The 24,453-nt window shown below is 33.5% G+C and overlaps 1 protein-coding gene across 1 annotated transcript in view; it reads left to right on the top strand.

Moving 5' to 3' along the window:
- The first annotated feature begins 15,373 nt into the window (after positions 1–15,373).
- The window catches only part of LOC148166457 (uncharacterized), a 120,527-nt gene continuing 111,447 nt past the window's right edge, over positions 15,374–24,453 (top strand). The window contains exon 1 of the mRNA XM_088048836.1: positions 15,374–15,620. The gene's annotated coding sequence lies outside the window, so the exon portion shown is untranslated. The remainder of the gene's footprint in view (positions 15,621–24,453) is intronic.

The following is a 24,453-nucleotide window of genomic DNA, read 5'->3' as shown; positions in this document are numbered from 1 at the left end:
CGAGGGGTAATTCGTGTTCGCCCACGATCGAAGCCGATCAACGCAGGACGATTTATCAAAAGTGCCCGTAAATACACATATACGTCATGGATCACAATTAATCATTGCGCTTTTCGACCACCGCCGAGACGAGAGCATTGTAAACAAAACGAGTTTCGGGTAATTACCGGACGAAAATGCCGCTTTTTCGGACAGACGATGATTTATTTAAATGAGACAATACTCATTTTACGTTTGATTGCTATAAACTTAAAGAATTATTTTACTATGTGTCGCATTATGGCAATAAACATTGATTAGAAGACTTGGAAACGTATAAAATAATCATTTTCAATCTCTCAAAAACTATTAAAACAGAAAAGCAATTTGCGTAACATGCAGTTCCATGGCAAGCATCTCTTAAAAGTGTTTAAATGCTACGATGAAATTCAAAGGCTGTAATGTGTTGCTCTCTCATGCTGCGATGAGATTCGTTTTAATCGTCGTAAATTTTGAGGATAAGCTATAACAATAAACATGGGAAAATCTCCATAAAAATGAACGATTTTGTGTAAATTAGACAGTTTGCCATTTATTCTTGATCTTCTGAGGAACAATAAAGCCATGTCCTTCAATGTTGTAAAGACTCCAAAGGTCCAGGAATCCACAGAATTAAAAGACTAGACAGAACTGAAAGACGAACAAATATATAGATTTTAAAAGAGAAAGAAAAAGTCTAAAAAAAAGTTAAAAAATTTAATATCTAAAGAACTGAAAGGTCACAAAGAAGACAAAACTACTCACAGAATTTAGACATCCTAAGGAACTGAAAATACAAAAAGTAAGTAAAGAGTTCGATTTTTAAGTCGAATTTTTTGATATAAACAACACTTAACTTTGATTGGTCATAACTCAGTTATTTGTTGTCAGATCGTAATTTTAATCCCAGATTTCGAATCTGCGCAAAATTATGCGTGAAATGAGGCAAAATAACCCAAATTTACTCCAAAAAATAAGCGGGATAAGAAAATTCATAAAATTAAAGCTTCTGAAGAAAAGATTTAATGATGCTAAACATGCGAAGAAAATAGAAGATGGAAAAATAAAATTAAAAAATCTAAAGAAACTAACAACGAAAATTTTGGGAATGTGAAATGACAAAATTGAATTTAAAACCTATAAAACTGAAAACGAAAGAGCTCTAAGAATTAATAGAGTAAAAAAACAAAATAATTCCAAAAATACAAAGTAGCCAAAGTATTCAAAACGGCCACCAAAATCTACAAAGTTCAACGATTGTGAAAAATCCCAAAAACTCTTACTCTCTTATTTTCTAATATATTCTTCAGACTCTAGTTTCATCAATTATCTACATTTTCCACATTTATTCATGTAAAATTTGTCTAAAAACTACATCCAATTGAGGCCACACCGCTCAATCCACCAGTAGCAAGCCCGCAATAAATATTTGCGAAATTATTTTAACAGTGTTTTCAACAAGAGGAATTTATGGTCACGAACGGAAGATACTAACACCGCGTAAAAAACCACAAATCCCGATTCGAAATTTATATACATCATAAAATAATAAATACTGAATTTACGTTGCTAAAGAAACACGTCTTTAGAATACACATCCAACTATTTTAATTAATTTGAAAATCGAGGTTTTGGCAATTATTATCTCGAAATTTTATGGCTGCGAGAAAGTTGTTCCAGAAGCGCTTTTCGAATAATATAAGAGTGGCCCTTGTTGGTATCAACTGAGAATAAATCATATATAAAGTCGTGTGGGAAAATAAAGATGCAAGGTAATTAAGCGAGTAATTTCCAGTTTAGCTAGAATTTATAGTCTTTTGGTTTGGAATTAATTGTGGCGTCGTTTACCCGGCTGTATTTATTAATTTAGCAATCAAGAAACCGTTGTCCTGGAAAAGTGGTATTTATTTTCACAATTTACGAACCTCTTCGGATGGCCCATTGGTTTTGAGAGCCCGTCATAAAAAGAACATCTTTTTTTTAAGTAGCGAAAATGCAAAGAAAATAATCATCACCTGAATAGTAAAATATGTTGATTTATTTGAATAGTGTCGAGTATATTTTGCTAACTTCAATAATAGCCGAAAGTTCCAAGTAATTCCGTAATTAATTATAGAGGCACGTAAGAACAGAAACGCGGTGTTCTGTTTATTCTGTATTTGCGGCAGGGGAGATATGGAGGAGGCGCTCTTTATAACTTGGCGGTGTTTGTTTCTGTTTAGGCAAACCTCTTCGTTCCTTTTGATTTTCCATCAGCAGCTCCATTTACTGAATAGTTCCCTGGTCTGGTTCAATACCAAACCAGAGTTTCATTACCCGACTTACTTGCGATTGGTTGCCGGATTCTTCTCTTATCTCAGACGTATTTACATGCACGCTTCGAGGGTTCTTAGCTAATAAAATACTTTCCTGCGTCCGAGAAACGCTAATGATGGATTTTCCACTCTTCACTCGTAATGAGTTGTTAAGTTTGGGGGCTCACCTGTGCCCTGGGTCACAGGATGCCACTACAGGACGTTCACAATGCCCCCGTTCTCTACGCACAGATGGGTACACAATAGCACGGCGATTGTTGATGGAATAATAGAGCAGTCTGAATAAATATCGAGGGGTCGCTTATAAAAATGCATCCGACTCGGTGAACTATTGTCTGCTTTGTATTGTATCGCGCCCGAGTTAAAGCCAGTGTCTCTTCTTCCAGTTGTTGCCGAAGAATGCGATGGGATCTGATTGAGGTAAGTTGACCCAGAAACGAACATGCTAGTGATCTTTTAATGCGCATCTAAACAATTTTGCTCTTTTCTTACACTACTCAACCAATTTCGGTTATAATATATTACTCAACGAGTGAGCTAAGTTGAATTTTTAGAGCGGGTGGACTGTTTACTCTTGAGACGAAGGGCAAGTGCAGTAGTATTAATTTAGTGCAGTTTACATTAAAATAATCCGCTCAGAGTTCGACACAGAAATAATTAGAAACATTTGTTCAGTACTTTAGTTTGTTTTTTTCAGTTCTAAAAAAATTTTGAAACTTTGCAATATATCTTAGAAAAGCTCACTAAAGCTTTCCAACAAATAATAGAAGTCGTCGATTAAATCAATTTTGACCGAGATATTTGACAAAAACTGAAAATTATTCTTGAAGAGTTTGTTCGAGAATTTATAGCAATTGTTTTCTTGACTACTTTAAGAATTCTTTGCAAATTTTTTTTCGATTCTGCGGACATTTTAAAAAAAATCTTTATAGATGAATTTTTAGGGATTTCTGGGATGTTTTTTGATGGCTCTTTAAGAGTCATTGGCGATATTTTGAATCCTTTCAAGAATATTTTAGAGATTCCTTAAACCAATTTTAGAAAAATATTCTTAAGAAGATTTGCTGATATATATTTTAAATTATAAATATTTTTCAGAGATTGTCTAGATTATTATTTAGGAATTCCTTAGATTTTTTTAGCGATTTTTGACGTTTCCTTGTGGATATTCTAAACCAAATTTGTTAAATCGTTCTTGAAGCTCTTTTATGAATTCTTTAGTAACAGATTTTCAGAAAGTTTGTTTGGAGATTCCTTAAAATAATTCTTAAGAGACTTTTCCAAGAGTCATTGAAGTTTTTTTTAAGACAATTTTGAAACTTTTCAGTCCTGTAAATTCTCGAAAATTTTATAGAAAAACATTTTTAGATTTTTTAAATGTTTTCAAACATTTTTATGACGTTTCTCGGTGCTTTTTTGAGTACCTTTAACACTTCATAAATATTTGGAAGCTGTTTTGACATCTGTAATTTTTTAAAGATTTCTTAAAAATATTTATTGGTAATTTTTTGGGCAAAATCTTTAGATATTGTTCTGAAATTTTTGTCCAGATTATTTAAAAACTAGTCCGAAATTCGTTTGCGCGATTTGTTAGACCATTTTTGAGCTTTTTTTTATGAATGCTTTATTGAAAGATTTTTAGAAAGATGCGTAAAAAAATTTGAGATAATTTTCAAATTTTATAATATGTAATTTCTTAAAAATTCTTTAGATTTTCTTAGAGATTTTATTCTTTAAGAGTTTTCAGAGGGTTTTTTGGAGATTAAATGGATTCCTTTAATATTTTTTAAATAATTTAGAAATTGTTTGGACCTTTTGAAACTTTTTAAAAACTCCTTAAAGATTCTTTTGAATAAATATTCTCAACAAAATTTCCTGATACTCTTTCTAGTATCCTCAGCGATTATTAGAGTCGATCTAAATCTATCAGAGCCTTTGGCGATTCTTTTAAGAGTTTTGCATTGAAATTTGCTATAATTTTTTTAGATTTAAAAAAAATACTTTGAGGATTTCTTTAAGAATCCCTAAAGTCTCTAGAAAGAAGGTTTTAAAGACTCTTTTAAGATTTTTTGAAATAAATATTCTTATCGAAATTTGTTGGATTTTCTATAGAATCTTTGGCGATTATTTACATTCATTCTATGAAAAATCCTTCCGAGATTCCTTCGAAATTAGAAAAAAAAATTAAAATATAAAATTTGCAGAGACTTGATGTTTAAAATTCTAGTTTCAGGTAATAATTAGTCAGAAAAAAAATTCAGAATCAGAATTTAGAGCTCTCAGTTTGATTTCAGAATAAAACAATTTCAACTACAAGAAAGTTTAGATTCTCAGAGATTTTTTAGAGAGAATCCTTGAGGATTTCTTGAGGGCTTTTAACGATTTTTTAGACACTCATTGAACAAGCTTTGGCGATTTTTTGGGAATTTGTTTAGAGATTTTTCAAAAATTTGTTGTAGATTTTTATTGGAAGCAGAGTTTCTTATTTATGTTCAAAGATTCTTTGGCAACCCATAAAACGTTTCTGGTCGATTTTTAAAACTTTTTTGGAGATTCTTTTGAGATGAGAGGAGTCGAAAGTTGATAAGTATTTATTATTAAATTTTTATGCCTACAAGGTTAAAAAGACTCACAACGTTTTATCTACGATTGTTCTCCAGTTCTTTTCAAAATTAATCAAATTTGACAGCTGATTGTCGTATCTAGAAACACAAATTTGGCAGAGTTTACTAAAACGGCCACTTTTGGAACCAAATTCTGTTCGAAAAACGCCTACTTTTTGCACAATTGTAAATAAATAAGATTTTAGCTTCACATAATCAAAAAATACAATTTGGACACTCAAATTCTAAGAACTCGAGGATGTAAAAATTCACTTTTTTCTCTAGATTCTAGGTCATGTAGGTTCTTTAGGTTCCTCGAAATTCCCGAAAATCTGTCTCAAAGAAACGACTTAAATTCTTCAGAACTTTTTGATTGTTTATTCCTTCAAATCCTAAAAATTTTGCTGATTTCATGAAGAGGACCTTTGTATTGTACCTTCTTTATATTTTCCAGAGTTTGGTGCTGGAGATGTAAGAAGTACCGCTCATACATTTTTGCTAAAATCGTTTAATAATAATGTCGGCGGCAGTTCATCCATAGCAAAATCCATAGTTAATGGAGTGCATCGAAGTTTCTCTTTCTCTGTCCGCATTCAACAATCAATTTAAAATCACCTGTATCTGTTTATAGCGCCTGCATAAGAATGTTGGCAAAGCAGCGCAATTTTGAAACCTGCAAGTTTTATGGTTATTCATGTAATTTGTGACGAGATACTGTGTAAGATTAACCGACATTTAATTTACAACCAGCATTGAAAACCCTGATCACTTTTTATCTCGTTGGCTCATTATAACGATGCGATGTCGTCCATTTCCTCAGTCCCGAACACGTTTTTCCATCGATAATATCTTTATTTCTTCGTTTTTTTTTTCATCTATGACGTTCTCATTCATAAAACCTCCACTTTCACACTGAGACTGCAATTAAGTCCAATTAAAGTTGGTTCGTCCGAAGAGCCAAAACGAGATCATCTGGTACCACCTCTAATTAATCACCACGTGACGTGGGCATTGTGCCGTTCCGTAATCTTGACCTCACATCTGCGTCTCGTCGCAAACTCGCTGCTATTGTTATTTTTATCGAGTTTTCCCCTCGCAAAATCGGACGTGCTGCAGAATATTTAATGATTCGATCCATTGTCCACCGACTCTGACACTGGATCGTCTTTTCTTAGCATTGTTTATCTGGTAACGGTAGATGAGAGGGACTCGTTTTTGCCCCTATAGCTAAAAAATCAAATTCAATTAATTAGCGAGATAAACGGCCTCGTTAAAATCGAATTTCGGAACGTCGGCATCAATCTCCATCACGGCCACGATGGGAAATCATTTTCAATCACTGTTTTCAAGGTAAAAACGACGTTTTACACATCGGTCGAAAGAGGAGCTCAACATCTATCTACTGCCCAAATTTGAGATCCGTCGAACAAATAGTTTACGAGTTATGGTCAAAATACAAAAAAATGAAAAATTTTCATCGCTTGAGTCAAAAATTTTTTTTCGAAAAATGTCGACTATTGAATTTTGGGCTTTTGAGAACATTTTCTAACGTAAAATGAGCCGAGAAAAAGAATGGCGCAAACCGCAACTCAATATCTCAAATTGTTTCCGAGATATTTAACTTTGAAAAATAGGAAAAATGAGGAAAAATCAAAATCAACTTTTCGAAAGTTTGATCAGCCATAACTCAGTTATTTGTTGTCGGTTCTGAATTTAAATCCCAGATTTGGAATCTGCGTAAAATTCTGCGTACGCTGATGTATAATAACTCAATTTTACTCCAAAAAAAAAAGCGAGATATCGATATCAGAAATTTGGCATATTTTAAGTCATGAATTTTTGCGAAAATTTGCAAATTTCCACTGTAGAAAAATCAAAGAACTATTTCTTATGTAAAAAATCGCGAGAAAAACGATGGCGCAAACCGCATCTCAATATCTGAAATAGTTTCCGACATATCGAGCACGAATTGTTTTGAATCGTCAAAAATTTGACCCTCTGGCGACAACCCGAAATTTCAAACGGCCATAACTCGATTATTTATTGACAAAAATTTAAAAATTATCATGTTTTTGGATTTAGCGTGAAATTCTGCGTAAAATGAGACCCAAATTTGTTGAGTTCGCTTAATAAATATACGAGGCATTGTCCAAAACTGTTTTGAAAACGTCATTTTAGGGTGATTTTTAATCAATGTTTTCACAATGATAACGACGTTTAATAGCATTGAATTATACATCAGTCGAAAGAGGAGCTCAGAATCTATCTACTGGCCAAATTTGAGATCGATCGGACAAATAGATTACAAGTTATGGCCAAAAATAAAAAAAATGAAAAATTTTCATCGTTGTAGTCGGAATTTTTTTTCGCGAAAAATCGACTATCGAATTTTGGGCTTTTGAGAACATTTTCTAGCGTAAAATGAGCCGAGAAAAACAATGGTGCAACCCGCATCTCAATATCTCAAATAGTTTCCGAGATATTTAACTTTAAAAATTACAAAAAATGAGAAAAAATTAAAATCAACTTTTCGAAACTTTGATCCGCCATAACTTAGTTATTTCTTGGCGGATCTGAATTTAAATCCCAGATTTGGAATCTGCGGAAAATTCTGGGTTCACTGATGTATAACAACTTAAATTTACTCTAAAAATAAGCGAGATATCGATATCAGAAGTTTGGCATAGTTTTAGTCATGAATTTTTGCGAAAATTTGCAAATTTCGACTGTAGAAAAATCAAAGAATTATTTCTAATGTAAAAATTCGCGAGAAAAACAATGGCGGAAACCGCATCTCAATATCTAAAATAGTTTCCGAGATATCGAGCACGAATTGTTTTGAAACTTCAAAAATTTGGCCCTCTGGCGACAACCCGAAATTTCAAACGGCCACAACTCGGTTATTTATGGACAAAAATTCAAAAATTTCCATATTTTTGGATTCAGCGTGAAATTCTGCGTAATATGAGACCCAAATTTGTTGAGTTTGTTTAATAAATAAACGAGGAATTGGCCAAAAACTGTTTTGAAAACGTTTTACTAGGGTGATTTTCAATCAATGTTTTCAAAACAAAAACGACGTTTAATCGCAATGAATTATACATCAGTCAAAAGAGGAGCTCTAAACTATCTACTGGCCAAATTTGAGATCGATCGGACAAATAGTTTACAAGCGATGGCCAAAAATAAAAAAAAATAAAAATTTTCATCGTTTGAGTCGGAATTTTTTTTTGCGAAAAATCAACTATTAAATTTTGGGCTTTTAAAAACATTTTCCAACGTAAAATGAGCCGAGAAAAACAATGGCGCAAACCGCATCTCATTATCTCAAATAGTTTCCGAGAAATTGAACTTTAAAAATTAGGAAAAATGAGGAAAAACGAAAATCAACATTCCGAAACTTTGATCGGCCATAGCTGAGTTATTTCTTGGCGGATCTGAATTTAAATCCCAGATTTGAAATCTAGGGAAAATTCTGCGTACACTGATGTATAATAACTTAATTTTACTCCAAAAAACAAGCGAGCTATCGATATCAGAAGTTTGGCATAGTTTTAGTCATAAATTTTTGCGAAAACTTGCAAATTTCGACTTTGTTTATGTGGTAACGGTAGATGATAGCGACTCGTTGTTGCCCCCATGGCAAAAAAATGAAATTCAATTAATTCGCGAGATAAACGGCCTCGTTAAAATCGAATTTCGGCATCAATCTCCATCACGGCCACGATGAGAACTTGGGAAAAATCGCGTGATTATCAATACCATAAATTAAAAACGGTAGCTGTTAACAATAATACCTCCGACATTTATAACAGACGTTAGCGCGCTGGATGTGTCGCCCCAGGTCTGGGCGTAAGCAGCCGTTCAGCATGACTTGCAGATGGTTTAGGGCTAATCGGCTGCTGCTACCGTAAAGCACCGGCTTCAGTGGGTGACTCGACCAGCCAGTGACTCGCAGGATTCATAAATCATCCTTGCAACAGCTAACGAGCGGACGGGGAGCGGATCCGCCGTTTGACACCCAAATTCGTTCGTCTTTTTGTGCTGCTCAACCAATAAATTTCGGTTTAATTAAAAAAAATAAACGGAGTTCGATTCTGATTATGTAGCTCAAGGATGGCGTGCATTCGATGATTTATTCATTTGGGAATTCATGTGACAAAGTATGACACCGAGTTAGTGCGTTAAATTGGAGGGCACTGCTATAAAACATCGAGATAGGCATCGGTTTCGTTAGAATGCGATATGACAATGAGGTTTATTTAGGTTTTTGGGCGGGCAGGTAGGCATAAAACGCATTAGAATGAAGTTGAATACACAACAGACAAACATGTGTAAAATATTCGATTCAATTATGGCTCAAAAAGAGAAAATCATCCTCAGTTGGCGAAGAAATTTTAAGTCATGTCTTTGAGTGAAAAAAACGCCTTTTGATTCTATCAAGTAGTTTAATAAATAAAATCATTAAAAATATAAAAAAAAATATCTTAGAGCGATTTTTTTTAATTTTTGGGTTTAAATCTAAGGAGATTTTTAAAGATTCCCTGACATTCTTAGATTTGAAAAAGATTTCTGGTGATACTTAAAGATTCTTAGATAATTTCTAAGAATCGTACCGAATTTCCGATTTTTTTTATTTAATTTGAGATTCCTGGAGATTCTCAAGAACCATCAGAATATGTTAAAGTTCCTTGTCAAATTTTAGATATTCTTAAATTTCTTTAGAAGTCAGTGGAAATTGTAGGAAATTCTTGGAGATATTTAACGCTAGTTTACTCCACAAATAAGCTAGATATCGATTTCAAAACTTTGATATAGTTTTAGTCATGAATTTTTCTGAAAACCTGCAACTTTCGACTTTTGGAAAATCTAAGAACATTTTATTATGTAAAAAATCGCGAGAAGAACGATGCCGCAAACCGCATCTCAATATCTGAAATAGTTTCCAAGATATCGAGCACGAATTGTTTTGAACCTTCGAAATTTTGGCCCTCTGGCGACAACCCAAAAATTCAAACGGCCATAACTCAGTTATTTGTTGACGAAAATTTAAAATTATCATGTTTTTGGATTCAGCGTGACATTCTGCGTAAAATGAGACCGAAATTTGTTGAGTTTGCTTAATAAATAAACGAGGTATTGGTCAAAACTGTTTTGAAAACATCATTTTAGGGTGATTTTCAATCAACTTATTCAAAATAAAAACGACGTTTAATAGCATTGAATTATACATCAGTCAAAAGAGGAGCTCAAAATCTATCTACTGGCCAAATTTGAGATCTATCGGACAAATAGTTTAGGAGTTATGGCCAAAAATTAAAAAAATGAAAAATTTTCATCGTTTGAGTCGGATTTTTTTTCGCGAAAAATCGACTACCGAATTTTGGGCTTTTGAGAACATTTTCCAACGTAAAATGAGCCGAGAAAAAGAATGGCGCAAACCGCATCTCAATATCTCAAATAGTTTCCAAGATATTTAACTTTAAAAATTAGAAAAAATGAGGAAAAATGAAAATCAACTTTCCGAGAATTTGATCGGCCATAACTCAGTTATCTGTTGTCGGATCAGAATTTAAATCCCAGATTTGAAATCTGCGTAAAATTCTGCGTTCACTGATGTATAATAACTTGAATTTACTCTAAAAAATAAGCGAGATATCGATATCAGAAATTTGGCATAGTTTTAGTCACAAATTTTCGCAAAAAATTGCAACTTTCGACTTTTGAAAAATATAAGAAGAATGAAAAGATCGCGAGAAAAACGATGGAGCAACCGCATCTCAAGATCTGTAATAGTTTCCAAAATACGAGATTTCCGAGACCGTCGTCAAAGGGCCGAATTTTTGAAAATTCTCTGTAAAATGAGGTTTAATAGCGCAAGTTTGGTCCAAAAATAAGGAAGAAATCGACCCCAGAAGTTAGACATAGAACAAAATCGTTTGATATTAGCAAAAGCAACACAATTTGCCTTCTTCATCTGTTCAATTACAATTTTTCTCCATTTTTTTCACACTGCTTTTGACCTCACCTTTTCTTCAGTTTACGCTTGTTAATCGAAGCTTTGCATCTAACATCTTTTACTGGTGTTGACGAAAACTGAGCGCGTCTGAAAATAAGACAAAATGGCCATAATTTATTTCTTACCTAAATTTTGCGAAACAGCGCCTGGAGAACTAACGCCTGAGAAAATATGTCTGTTTTTCTTGGCAAAAGCTGAGATGGTCATCAACCCGTAGAAATTTTTGTGTCTAATCCTGTTTTTATAAGAATGCCGCACGTTTAAACACCTCCAGCGAGTAACCTGTCTTTATTGATTCTGAATTTTTCAACATTAGTGTAACACTTCTTTGTTGGCTGATGAGGAGGCTTTACATGCGTGTCGCATTTTTGCGTCGTATTTCAGCGAGGGCCGAGGGGCGCTTCAAGGTAGGTATACATCCAAGCTCGTCGTATATTATTATAATACGACTCCAGCAAGGCAAGTACAACTGGTATGAATTATCGCATGGTAGAATTAACATAGCTCCAACAGACAAAGACAGTTTTTTGTCGTCTTCGCTGGTGGCTATCTATCAAAGCGCTCTCTCGCGAAGCTTTCGCACCGGGAAAACGAGCGGCGATTTTGTTGCCGTTTTTTATATCGCAAGCTAAGTGCCGGAGTTTGTGGCTAGAAGTGTCCGATTATGGGGATTCACACTCCTAATAAATTACCAGAGATTTATTGGTACTGTCATACGATGCTGAGGTTATGAAACACTGTTTATCTGTTTCTACGGTCTTTTTTTATTATTAATTCTCGACCTAAGCGTACACAATCTGTAATTTATACCGAGGCTTGATGCCGCAACCACATATTACAATTTTTTACGGACAGGCGCTCCGAATTATTCTCGGGAGTAATTGAATATACTGAATACACTAGTTTGGTCGGAGAATTTTCGCATTCTAGCTGTCGATACTTTATACTGTTCATGAATCAATGAGCAATTTCTCAATGCGAACACAATACAACAATATCCACAAATGCTGCCCACAATTGCTTGAATTACAACAAGATTGTCTTTTCTTACACCTGTATCGGTTTGCAATAAAACTTATTAATAAATCATTGAAACGAAAAGGCTCCGGAACCGCAGAGACCTTTATAGACCTCCCGGATTTGTGGGTTGTAATTGGGTTGGTACAGGAACTCGAAGACCTCAACTGATTTTGTGATTTGAAATCTGCGGAAAATGAACTAAAATAAGGGAGATATCAATATCAGAGCTTGACATAGTTTTAGTCATAAAGTTTTGCGAAAAACTGCAATTTTCGACTATTGGCAAATATAAAAACTAATTTTGATGTAAAAATTTGCGAGAAAAACAATGGCGCAAACCGTATCTCAATATCTGAAATAGTTTCTGAGATATCGAGCACGAATTATTTTAAACCATCAAAAATTTGGCCCTCTGGCGACAACCCAAAAATTCAAACGGCCATAACTCCGTTATTTGTGGACGAAAATTCAAAAATTCTCATGGTTTTGGATTCAGCGTGACATTCTGCGTAAAATGAGACCCAACTTTGTTGAGTTTGCTTATAAATAAACGAGGCTTTGGCCAAAAACCGTTTTGAAAACGTCATTTTAGGGTGATTTTCAATCAATGTTTTCAAAATGAAAACGACGTTTAATAGCTTTGAATTATACATCAGTCGAAAGAGGAGCTCGAAATCTATCTATTGGCCAAATTTGAGATCGATCGGACGAATAGTTTACGAGTTATGGCCAAAAATAAAAAAAAATGAAAAATTTTCATTGTTTGAGACGGATTTTTTTTTCGCGAAAAATCGACTATTGAATTTTGTGTTTTTGAGAACTTTTCCTAACGTAAAATGAGCCGAGAAAAACAATGCCGCAAACTGCATCTCAATATCTCTAATACTTTCCGAGATATTTAACTTTAAAAATTAAGAAAAATGAGGAAAAACGAAAATCAACTTTCCAAAACTTTGATCGGCCATACCTGAGTTATTTTTAGGCGGATCTGAATTTAAATCCCAGATTTGAAATCTGCGGAAAATTCTGCGTTCACTGATGTATAACAACTCAAGTTTACTCGAAAAAAACAAGCGAGATATCAATATCAGAAGTTTGGCATAGTTTTGGTCATCAATTTTGGCGAAAATTGGCAAATTTCGACTTTAGAAAAATCAAAGAAATATTTCTTATGTAAAAAATCGCGAGAAAAACGATAGCGCAAACCGCATCTCAATATCTGAAATAGTTTCCGAGATATCGAGCACGAATTGTTTTGAACCTTCAAAAATTTGGCCCTCTGGCGACAACCCAAAAATTCAAACGGGAATAACTCAGTTATTTGTTGACGAAAATTAAAAATTCTTGCGGCTTTGGATTCAGCGGGACATTCTGCATAAAACGAGCCGAAATTTGTTGAGTTTGCTTAATAAATAAACAAGGCATCGGCCTAAAACTATTTTGAAGAGGTAATTTTGGGTTGATTTTCAATCACTGCATTTAAGGTGAAAACGACGTTTAATACCTTTGTGTTATACGTCAATCGAAAGAGGAGCTTAAAATCTATTAACTGGCCAAATTTGAGATCGATCGGACAAATAGTTTGGGAGTTATGGCCAAAAATTAAAAAAATGAAAAATTTTCATCGTTTGAATCGGATTTTTTTTTCGCGAAAAATCGACTATCAAATTTGGGACTTTTGAAAACATTTTCTAACGTGAAATGAGCCGAAAAAAAGAATGGCGCAAACCGCATCTCAATATCTCAAATAGTTTCCGAGATATTTAACTTTAAAAATTAGAAAAAATGAGGAAAAACGAAAATCAACTTTCCGAAACTTTGATCGGCCATAACTCAGTTATTCGTTGTCGGATATGAATTTCAATCCCAGGTTTGGAATCTGCGGAAAATTCTGCGTACACTGATGTATAATAACTTAAGTTTACTCCAAAAAAATAAGCGAGATATCGATATCAGAAATCTGGCATAGTTTTAGTCATAAATTTTTGCGAAAATTTGCAAATTTTGACTGTAGAAAAATCAAAGAACTATTTCTTATGTAAAAAATCGCGAGAAAAACGATGGCGCAAACCGCAACTCAATATCTCTAAAAGTTTCGGAGATATTTAACTTTAAAAATTAGGAAAAATAAGGAAAAACTTTCCGAAACCCAGTTATTTGTTGTCGGGGCTAAATTTCAATCCCGGATTTAGAATCTCGCAAAATTCTGCGTAAAATGAGCTATAATAATAAAAGCAATAATTTAGAAGTAATAATTACTCCAAAAATAGGCAAGAAATCGACCGCAGAAAGTTGACATAGTTTTACTCATAAAACAACCGAAGAAAGTCGAAACAAAATTTACAAAAATTAAAAATCTGGAAGACTCTGAAATTTGAAAAATAAAAAAAAAATCTGACTTACTTGAGGATTTAGAAATTAATCTGAAGCATCGTAGAAAAAATCGACAGGATTTGAAACAAAGAAAAAATCCAAAGAAGCTGTTACACCATTTTTGAATCTTTTATTTTCATTTCCATTCGTCCTTTATTTTTGATTATGAGAATTCCCAGTATTTACCATTACACCTTCTTCTTTTGCCCCATTATCACATCTCAACACCACAGATTTGATTTTCTCACGATTAATTCAATTCTCTTCCTTTTCTTCGTTTTGATGCACTCTTCAATCTCCTTAGCATTTCCGTTCCTTCTTATTTGAACATTATCAGGACCTGTAAAATGTTTACAAAAGAATAATTTTATTTTCGTGCATCAATAAGCATCAAAAAAATTGAAAGTCCTGAATAAATAAGTCTGAGCAATTAAAGTGAGTAAATTCAGTTTTTTGCGGTGTATACACATCGTTTCGTGTTCTAAAAGTGGAAAATTGTAGTGGAAAATTATTAGGAATAACGCGCAGCTGTGCCACTCCAGATGACGCATCTTGTAAGATTTTTTCGCTTTTAAAAACTTGTACAAAGCGCTGCCCTAAAATCTGCAACATTGTGATTAATTCGCTTTGGCAGAATCCGTTTTTGAAAATGGTAAGTCATCAATTAGTCGCTTTGACATCGAAGAAGCCTCGCCTTCGTCCATAATAAGTATAATCAAGTGAGCTATTGTAGGGTCCCAGTCATCGTCATCCCCGAATCCCGCTCCCGACCTTTGTCCATTATTCTCTGCGAGTTAACTAAGTTTGTAAGTTCGCGCCGGAGAGACAATGGAGCAATCAATAGGGTAATGAGAGGACACTATATTAAATTATCGGTGCGGTCAGCTCCATCGTGCCGGCGGCCACGCCAAGACGTCGACGCTAATGGATGCGGCCCCTTTGACGACCGTCGCACTCCACCTGGAGCAGTCGGCGAAGAAGCGCCGGCGACCAGCTTCGCCTACCTGGGTGCTTATATGTCCCCCCACCGGCCATTCTTACCTTCATGAGTGTGTGATCAGTGTAAGAAGCGAGGTCTTCGGGAGAGCACGCGACTCGATCAAATTGTACTCATGAATGGGACTGCTTGGGGGTGCTTCCAGTGCCATCGAGGACAGTGACAGTGACAGTGCACCCACCTTTGGATTACCTCAGTGTCAGTGCCGGGATTCTCAGTTCTAGTGCCATCGAGATCATGTTCAAACTCTGTGTTTGTGGCGCCGCAATCAACAGGTAAGTTCTTTAGACATGTAAACATATGTCACGTGCTTTCGAATGACATCTGGTCGGATGACTGACGTAACGATCGGAGAGCTGTCATACGATCTTAAAAGTAAAAGTGCATCAAGGCGAACCGCGCGCTCGCCTCCACTATCACCGCTTCATCCCCTGAAGATACAAATAAGTACCACTTTACCATCGCGAACTTTTTTGACAATTTTACTCTGGATAACCTCAAACTGTCAAAAGCGCCATGGTGATTCGTTACCATGGTTACCACGACGTAATGACAGCTTTAGCGGGCTAAAGTCGGCTTTACTTCTAAAATGAGAATGCTTGGAAAGTTAAATGTTTGTGCAAATGAACTAAGATAACTGTTTTTAAAAAAAAGAAAGACAAGATAAGAGACCGCTAGTTCTAATAAATCATTCAAGTCGATATTAACACGCATGCTAAAGAGTTTGCAAGAAACTCAAAAAGTAACGAGAAATGGCTATAAATTCTGCGTTACATTAAAGAGAAGGCAACCAATTAATAAGTTTGTTTACAAAAGTAAAACATCCAGTTTTCGGTGCAGTATCGTCAAAACTGTCAAAGTTACGGTATTTACTAGAAAATTTTGGAAAATTTTGACTCCCTCACCAAATTATTATTTTTTTAATTCCTCTTTCCTATCCTATGATGCCCGAATTTGGCACAATTAATAAGTACATTAAAACTAGTATTGCGTTTAAATTTCATCGCCGTGATGTGAAAACTACTAAAGTTACAAGGCTTAAAAAAGAATTTTAGACTATTTTTGTTTCGTTCTGAAAATTTCAATATTTTAAATTCTTTTTATTGTCCTACAAATTTGTAATTTCTCGCAGTCAAAAAGTGAGCCCACAAAAGCAGAACGTCCAATTTGCATTGCAATATCATCAAAACTCTCAAAGTTACGGTACTTAATAAAAAATTTTGCAAAAATTTAAGGTGCTCCAAAAATTAAATTTTTTAAATGCTTTTTTCTTGTATTAAAAATTCAAAATTTGGCACAATTAATGATTAGATTAAGAGTGGCATTGCGTCTAAATTTAATCCCCTTAATGTAAAAACTACCAAAGTTACAGGATTTAAAAAAATAATTTTACTTTTTTTTTTGTTCTGAAGATTAAGACTTAAAATTCTTCATTGCTGTTCAAAACATTTGTAATTTCTGGCACGTACTTAGTACGTCTACACAATTAAAGCCGCCAAATTTTATTGCAATACTATCAAACCTGACAAAGTTACGGTATTTAATAAAAAAAATTGAAAAATTCCGGCCTGGTTAAAAATTTCCCCTTTTTCAATTCACTATCCGCAACTCTAATCGCTTCTAATATGGTTATTTATTGACGTACGTTAAAAATTCGCACAGTTTTGGGTTCTGCTTAGAATTCTGCGTAAAACGAGCACCTACAGTTTAAGATTGCTTTGACAATAAGCAAAATATCAGGGTTAATACACATAGAAACTAAAAAAGTCACTAACGACAATTTTAAACGCGTCTAATTCGGTAATTTATTAACGTACGCGAAAAACTGGCACAGTTTTGGATTTTGCTTAAAATTCTGCGTAAAATGAGAAGCAATAGTTTAAGATTGCTGGGACAATTAAAATTCTGCGTAAAACAAGCCCCAATAGTTTAAGTTTAGTCCGTGAATAAACGAGACATCAAGCGAATTAGATTTAGAAAACTCACTGTTTTAAAAATTTTAAAACTTCAAATTCGAGATAATATGTAACATTAATTTGCCATATCTGTTATGGTGTTGCTAAATAAATATGTAATAGGAATAAATGTAAAAGTTCTGTTTGGTTAAAACTTCAAATTTGCCTATTTTTTGACATAAAAATTGATATGAAAACTACCAAAGTTACACGATTAAAAATTTTTTTTTAGATTATTCTTGAAACTGAAGTTTAAGGAGCTTAGAATTCTTAATTATGGTCCCAAAAATTTGTAATTTGTGGCAGTTAATAAGTGTATACAAAAGTAAAACCTGCAAATTTCATTGCACTGCCAAATTTACGGTATTTAATATAAAATTTTTGAAACTTAGGGGATCTAGATAACTTCCAACTGTCAAAATCGTGACCATGACCTGACCACAACGTGATGACAGCTTTAGCGGGCTAAACTCGGCTTTAGATCGTGTAAATGAACTAAGATAACCGCTTTTGAAAAACGAAAGACAAGACAAGAGACCGCCTAGTTCTAATAAATAATTTTTAATAAACCCAAAAGTCATGTGAAATGGCCATAAATTCAGCGTTATATTAAATAGAAGAGAATCAGACAGCTAACAACTATTATTTTCAGCTTTCCTAATTCACGAGTCATGACTAAAATGATTCATCAGTCACGAGTAAAAAATCAGTGTGTAATTTCTCCTGTGCGTATTAATAAAACAGTTAATAGAAAAACTCGTCGCTACTGTCACTTCCATTTTATTTCCCTCGATCTGATTAAATAAGAAAGTTCCTCAACGTCCATAAAAATCACGTCGAAGCTTCAAAATCTGTACCCGTCGCAGATTCGCATGTGAAGAAAATTGTTCTCCACTTTACCACTCTCAGCATCACGTAACCATCATGAGTCACGCGAAAGAAACCCATGCGATTTTCCCGAAAACAAGAATAATAGCCCCCTTGTCTCATACAATTTATGAATCTATAAACTGTCGTTTTCACATCAAAGTGTTCATTTCATTCGGTTGGGTCTCTCTTTGGCGAAGATCGCGCAAGAGCTCGCAACTTTGACAAAACGATGATTTACGCGCTCGTCCACCTGCTCTTCCGTTTCAGCGCGGCCCACTTACAGCATCCGGTGCAACCATCCAACCCCATTACGTACGTTGAACATCACAATTAGGCTTTGTCTCAAAGGATTATTTTGAGACCGGTTCCAGGCTTATGTAAATACAAGAGGTGCGCTCGCTATGACAATCAATTTTTATTGCCTTGCATTAACACGGAGACAATTAAACAAATCATCAACCGGATTCTCTTGCGGGCTCCTTCTGGAAGATTCACTGCTTGCTGGGAGGGTTCGACTAGTTTGTTATAAATTATTGAGTTTTGTTTATTTTTACTTCTGTTGATTGTTATGAAGGGAAATTTGGATCGTGCAAGACAACTCCGGAAAATTCCAGTCCGGGGAATTTCTAAACTTGTTTTCTCAAGAAATCACATGTAAAAAACGTGTAAAACAGCGCTTAAAAATACACCTTTTATCAAAGCTTTTGTACGTTTATATCTGTGACATCATAGGTAATCAATTAAGTAAACACCTTCAAACCACAAATATCTGCAGTTGCTCCATTTTATGCTAATTTCAATTCTGGGAATTACAATTGTCAAGCAATTCAGTAAAAAAATTGTATTTTGATTAATCACTCAATTTATTTTTTTTTAGTAAAACGCCTTCATTTTTGTTTTTTTTCAGTTTTACTTAAAAAAATCATGAAAATTTTCTAGCGAACTATCAAAACCGTCGGTGGAGTCAACGATTTTGTAAAAAATACCAGCAAATTTTTTTATTCTCATTTGCAATTTAATGGAATTATCTTTTTTATTATTTTTTTTCTAGTCCTAAAATTCCCTACTTTGGAACAATTATTAAGTAGATCGAGGTTAGTTTTGAACCCGAATTTTATCGCGGTGAAGTGAAAACTTCGAATTTACTGAAAAAAAAATATTACAATTTTTTTTGCTCTAAAAAATTTTTTTTTTCGTCTTTTTAGTCTTATAAAATTGTTTTTTGTCGTTGTTAATAAGCGTGTCTTCAAAAATTAAACGTCCAATTTTCATTGCAATATCTTCAAATTTGACAAAGTTACGGTATTTAACTATAATTAAAATTTTTAAAATGCTTTTTCCTTGTCCTAAAAATTCAAAATTTTACATAGTCAATTAAGTACATTAAGAGTAGTATTGGGTCAAAATTCCATCGATGTTATGTAAAAACTTCGAAAGTTACAGCATTTAAAAACTGATTTTAGAATATTTTTTTGTTCTAAAGATTAAGATTACTTTTTTAATGTTTTATTGTTGTCTTATAAATTTGTAATCTTTTGCAGTTAATAAGCGTGTCTACAAAAGTAAAACGTCCCATTTTCATTGCAATATCATCAAATTTGAGAAAGTTACACGTACAAATTTTGACAAAATTTTATTCTCTCCAAAAATTAAATTTTTTAAAATGCCTCTGCCCAGTTAATGGCACAGTTAATGAATACATTAAGAGTAGTATTGAGCTTAAATTTCATCGCAGTGGTGTAAAAACTGCAAAAATTACAGGATTTAAAAAGAAATTTTAGAATATTTATTTGTTCTTCTGTGTTGTCCTAAAAATTTGTAATTTGTCGCAATTAATAAGTGTGTCCGCACAGTAAAACGTCCAATTGTCATTGCGATACCATCAAAACTATCAAAGTTACGGTATTTAATTGAAAATTTTTGAAAAATTGGATTTTCCCAAAAAATTTAAATTTGTAAAGTGCCTCTTCCTTGTTCTACAAATTCTAAATTTGGCACAATTAACGACTACAATCAGAGTAGTATCGGGTCTAAATTTCATCGCAGTGGTGTGAAAACTACAAAAGTTACAAGATTTAAAAACTGATATTAGAATATTTTTTGTTCTAAATTTTTTTTCTTAATTTTTTATTGTTGTCCTAAAAATTTCAAATTGCAATTAATAAGCATGTCTACAAAAGTAAAATGTCCAATTTTTATTGCAATATCATCAAATTTGTCAAAGTTACGGTATTTAATAGAACATTTTGAAAAAATTCGATTCTCTCGAAAAATTAAAATTTTTAAAATGTCTCTTTCTTAATACTAAAAATTCAAAATTTGGCACAGTTAATGAGTACACTAAGAGTTCTATTGCGGCTAAAGTTCATCGGCGTGATGTAAAAACTTCCAAAGTTACGGTATTTAACAGAAACTTTTGGAATATTTTGATTCGCTTATAAAATTAATCTCTTTAAAATGCCTCTTTCTTGTCCAAAAATTTCAAAATTTGGCACAGTTAATGGGAACAGTAGAAGTAGTATTGCGTTTAAATTTCATCACCGTGCTGTAAAAACTACCAAAGTTACAAGCCTTTAAACGAAATTTTTTGACAATTTTGTTCGTTCTAAACACCAAGAGTTTTTAAATTTTAGATTCTTGTTCTGAAAATCTGTAATTTGTGTTTTTTAATGCATGAGTGTGCCTACAAAGTAAAACGTCCATTTCATTGCAATTTTGGTAATTTCTCGCACATTTTTCCCTCATTTTTGCCACAAAAATTCATACTTTGACGTAGTTGCTAAGGGCATCCAACCTTGTAGTAATTCCAAATTATTATCAAAAACTCTCGAAGGAATTTTTTTCTTTTTCAAGAAACTTGTAATTTAGCACAGTTAATAGATATAGTATACAATTGCATGGTATTGACGTTTCATGCATGTGAAAGTAAGTAGGTACAAACTAAAACATGACGTTTTTTTTTAAAAATATCAAAAGAACTACTGACCCTAGCCGCAAGTCTAATAAACTAATTGCAAAAGAAAAACTGAATAAACGCGAACGTAAAAAATTAAAGTTTTGGAGAACTTTAAATCAATTTTCATAAGCTCTCCAAGACCTCATCTGTAAATCACTTTAAATATTATTTAAATTGTGGAAAAACTCCATTTAGAATATCACGAATTCTTAAGATTCTCGAACGTGAATTTGAATGGCAGAGAACAAAAATTTATCCACAAAAGGGCGATTTTTCATAAGAGTGCAGTGACTCAATTACGCAATGATTAGTTTGTAAGAAAATTCAGTAATTTTTGCTCCTGCATAAACTTTCATCAAACCTTCACTTTTCGGTGAAGTAACAACCGCATCAGCCAGGAAATCCGCGCATTCTAAATTTTAGCTAATTTATAGCACCGCCGTCACATAAATAACCCGAAAAAGCATTCGCACGCGAAGTATTCGAACTTTTCAAATTCCCCACACATGTTCCAGATTTTCTCTCATTACTAAAAATTGAAATAATTGCTTCAATCAACTTTTCATACATTAACGTACGGACAATTTCGAAAGTGTGCCCGAGGCTCTTATTATTATACATCAGTGCCGACTTTTACAAAGAAACGAGATAGTAAATGGCTTACAATGCAGCAATCAATTATTGTACACATATTTAGATTTTTTTTACGAATACAGTTATGTAACAGTAAGCGTATGTGATTTATAAGAATTTCACAATTGGATAAACAGACAATAGGACGATCCTTTTCATCACGAACCAAATCCCCAATTAATTAGGGACGGTGTTGAAAAAGTACGGTTAATCGGAAGAGTTTAAACAGAAGAAATGAAAATATCCGACTAATCAATGCAATCGTCTTAATTTTACTAGACGGTTATTAATACGGAGATATTTATTATTGTCATTAAAAAATAATTGACGTTGGCATGATTGTACTCTTCTATAGACGTACTAATTACGATTTCTCTGCCATATAGAGACGAAAACTTTTGTGATTTAGATTCTAGTATCAATATTGTTAGCAGGGATAATTAACTTTGGTGGGCGTAAAAATTCTTCTTATTTCTTCAGTTAGAAGCACCTGAACCTGTCCACCTACTTCCATTAGGTGCGAATCGATAATTTGAACAAATCGCCTGTGCAACTTCTGTCCAAGCTCGACCTCAATTTCTTTTCCACTTTTCTAAAATTTATGCATTATCACTTCTAGTTCCAGACTATAAAATCCCAATAAAAATCGTTACGTAAAGGAAAAATGAAAGTAATTTCCATTCCGAACGTAAAAAGATCGAAACTGTGAATTTCTAATTTCCTTTCATCTCACAACAACTAATCAAACAAAATGACAGTTCTACAACACGACTGAGCTCACACACGCACATGCAGGCAACGAAATTCCACTTTCATTGCATTCGCTTATTGTTGGAACAATGAAGAGAATTCCGGGGCGCACCGGAGCGTGTAAAAAAATCGAATCTCTCTCAATCGTCGAACGGATTCACTCAGCGTGTGAAAATGTCCTTTTCCTCCAAAAACCAACATCATTAGTGCCAAGATATCGACTAGTTACATTAACAGGTGGACGTGACCGGACCGCCGAATCCCATCAAGGCGGCCGTGTGTGTGTGTGATGCGTGATTGTTTCAGCCTCCTACCTGTCATGATGCAAGCGACCGTTAGGTCTATACACCTGATCGGGCAACCTGACCTCTGTGACGTCACCGTGTCCACTCTTCCGGGTGACCTTGGCCGTCTCCGGGCAGGGAAAAATTTTTACCAACCGAAATTAGGGTAACACAATGTAACAAAAATTTAAAAAGTTGGTTTTGTTTCTGATAAATTACGCCTATTCTGTTTTACCTTTTCTGGTTATCAAAAATACAATTTATTGCCAAACACCAAATTTCGTCAAAAAATGATGCGCGTTTCGATAGCTACCATCATCAGAGCGATGATTAAACTGTATAAATATGTTTAGAAATAAATTGAATTTTTGATAGTTTTTATCAACACCAAAATTTGACCCAATAAATTTCTTTGACCTATTCTGGTGTAGAAGATAATATATAAAAAAGCTTTGTTATAATTTAAATCTTACTGTATTGTCAAATTATGATTTATTTTAGAAAATTAAAACTAAAATAGTACAAATAAACTCAATTTCTTCAAACTGGAGGATTTTTCCAAATTTTTGCCGATGTGTTGGTCCAAAAGTTAATGCCCCATTTGTTGGGTATACTTACTAGAAGCTTGTAGGTATCCGTAGAACATATTGTTATAATTATATTAGTTTTAATAACACAAAAAAATAGCTACCAAAATTGATAAAAACAACAAATTTTCTTAATTATTTTTTTCTAAAATTTTGATGAATGAACGCTTAAAACATGTTTACACTAATGTATTTAACCGGAGAATAAAATCAAATAAAGCGAACAAATTTTTTTTGTAGGGGAGATCGGGGTAAAATGATCCTTCGAGGTAAAATGATTCCCTTTGATTCCCAAACTTCTTAGTTCCATCGATCAATAAAATGATTAAATATGTTGTTGAACCTGCGGACATTGCAGGCAAGCACCTGCATGCAGTTCGGTGGATATTAAAAAAAATGTTTTTCCCTGGTTCAATCTAAGACATTTTCTAATCAAGTGAATTTTACCTTTCGAATTAAAATTTCAAAATGACACCTGTGGTGTTTTAAAGAATTAATATTAAACTTTCAATTTTTTGTTGATTCAGTTGGAACATTGCACGTTGTAAATTTATGAATTATGTTCTTTGTTTTTATTGCACTTTTACCTCTAATATGAATAATTGTATGATATTTGACGAAAGACAATGATAAGAAAACAAAAGCGAAAGAATGAATCTTTTCAGTATGTATTTTTTGTTAAAAAAAATATTTTCACTCTTCGAAAAAGGAAGATTGGACTAGTTGCAGTATGTGCCAAAAATGGGCTCATGATCAATGTGCAAGAGTAGACGAAGAGAAAAAAACTCACTTGCAATTTCTGTTTGGCGGAATTAAAACCTTCTTGAACCATGAAAACTTTTCGTTTTTACAAAAAAAAATGTAATTATTTTAATGTTTATTCATGTCTTCAATAAGAGTCTCTACTATGTTGTTTTACTTCTTGTTATTTAAGTTTATTTTGTTTTTATTTTTATAAGGACCCAAAAAAATACGCATTGCAGGTCAAAAAAAAAGAAAATAGTAAGCAATTTCTTAGCAAAGAATTAAAGACAGCTCTCTTATGATACCCATCGAGTAAAATATTTTTTTTT

Source organism: Gnatocerus cornutus, unplaced genomic scaffold, assembly GCF_029298725.1.
Source record: "Gnatocerus cornutus isolate USDA-ARS CGAHR unplaced genomic scaffold, icGnaCorn1.1 ctg00000023.1, whole genome shotgun sequence".
NCBI lineage: Eukaryota > Metazoa > Arthropoda > Insecta > Coleoptera > Tenebrionidae > Gnatocerus > Gnatocerus cornutus.
The sequence above is the reverse complement of the archived record's forward strand: the minus strand, read 5'-3'. Positions and strand labels throughout refer to the sequence as shown.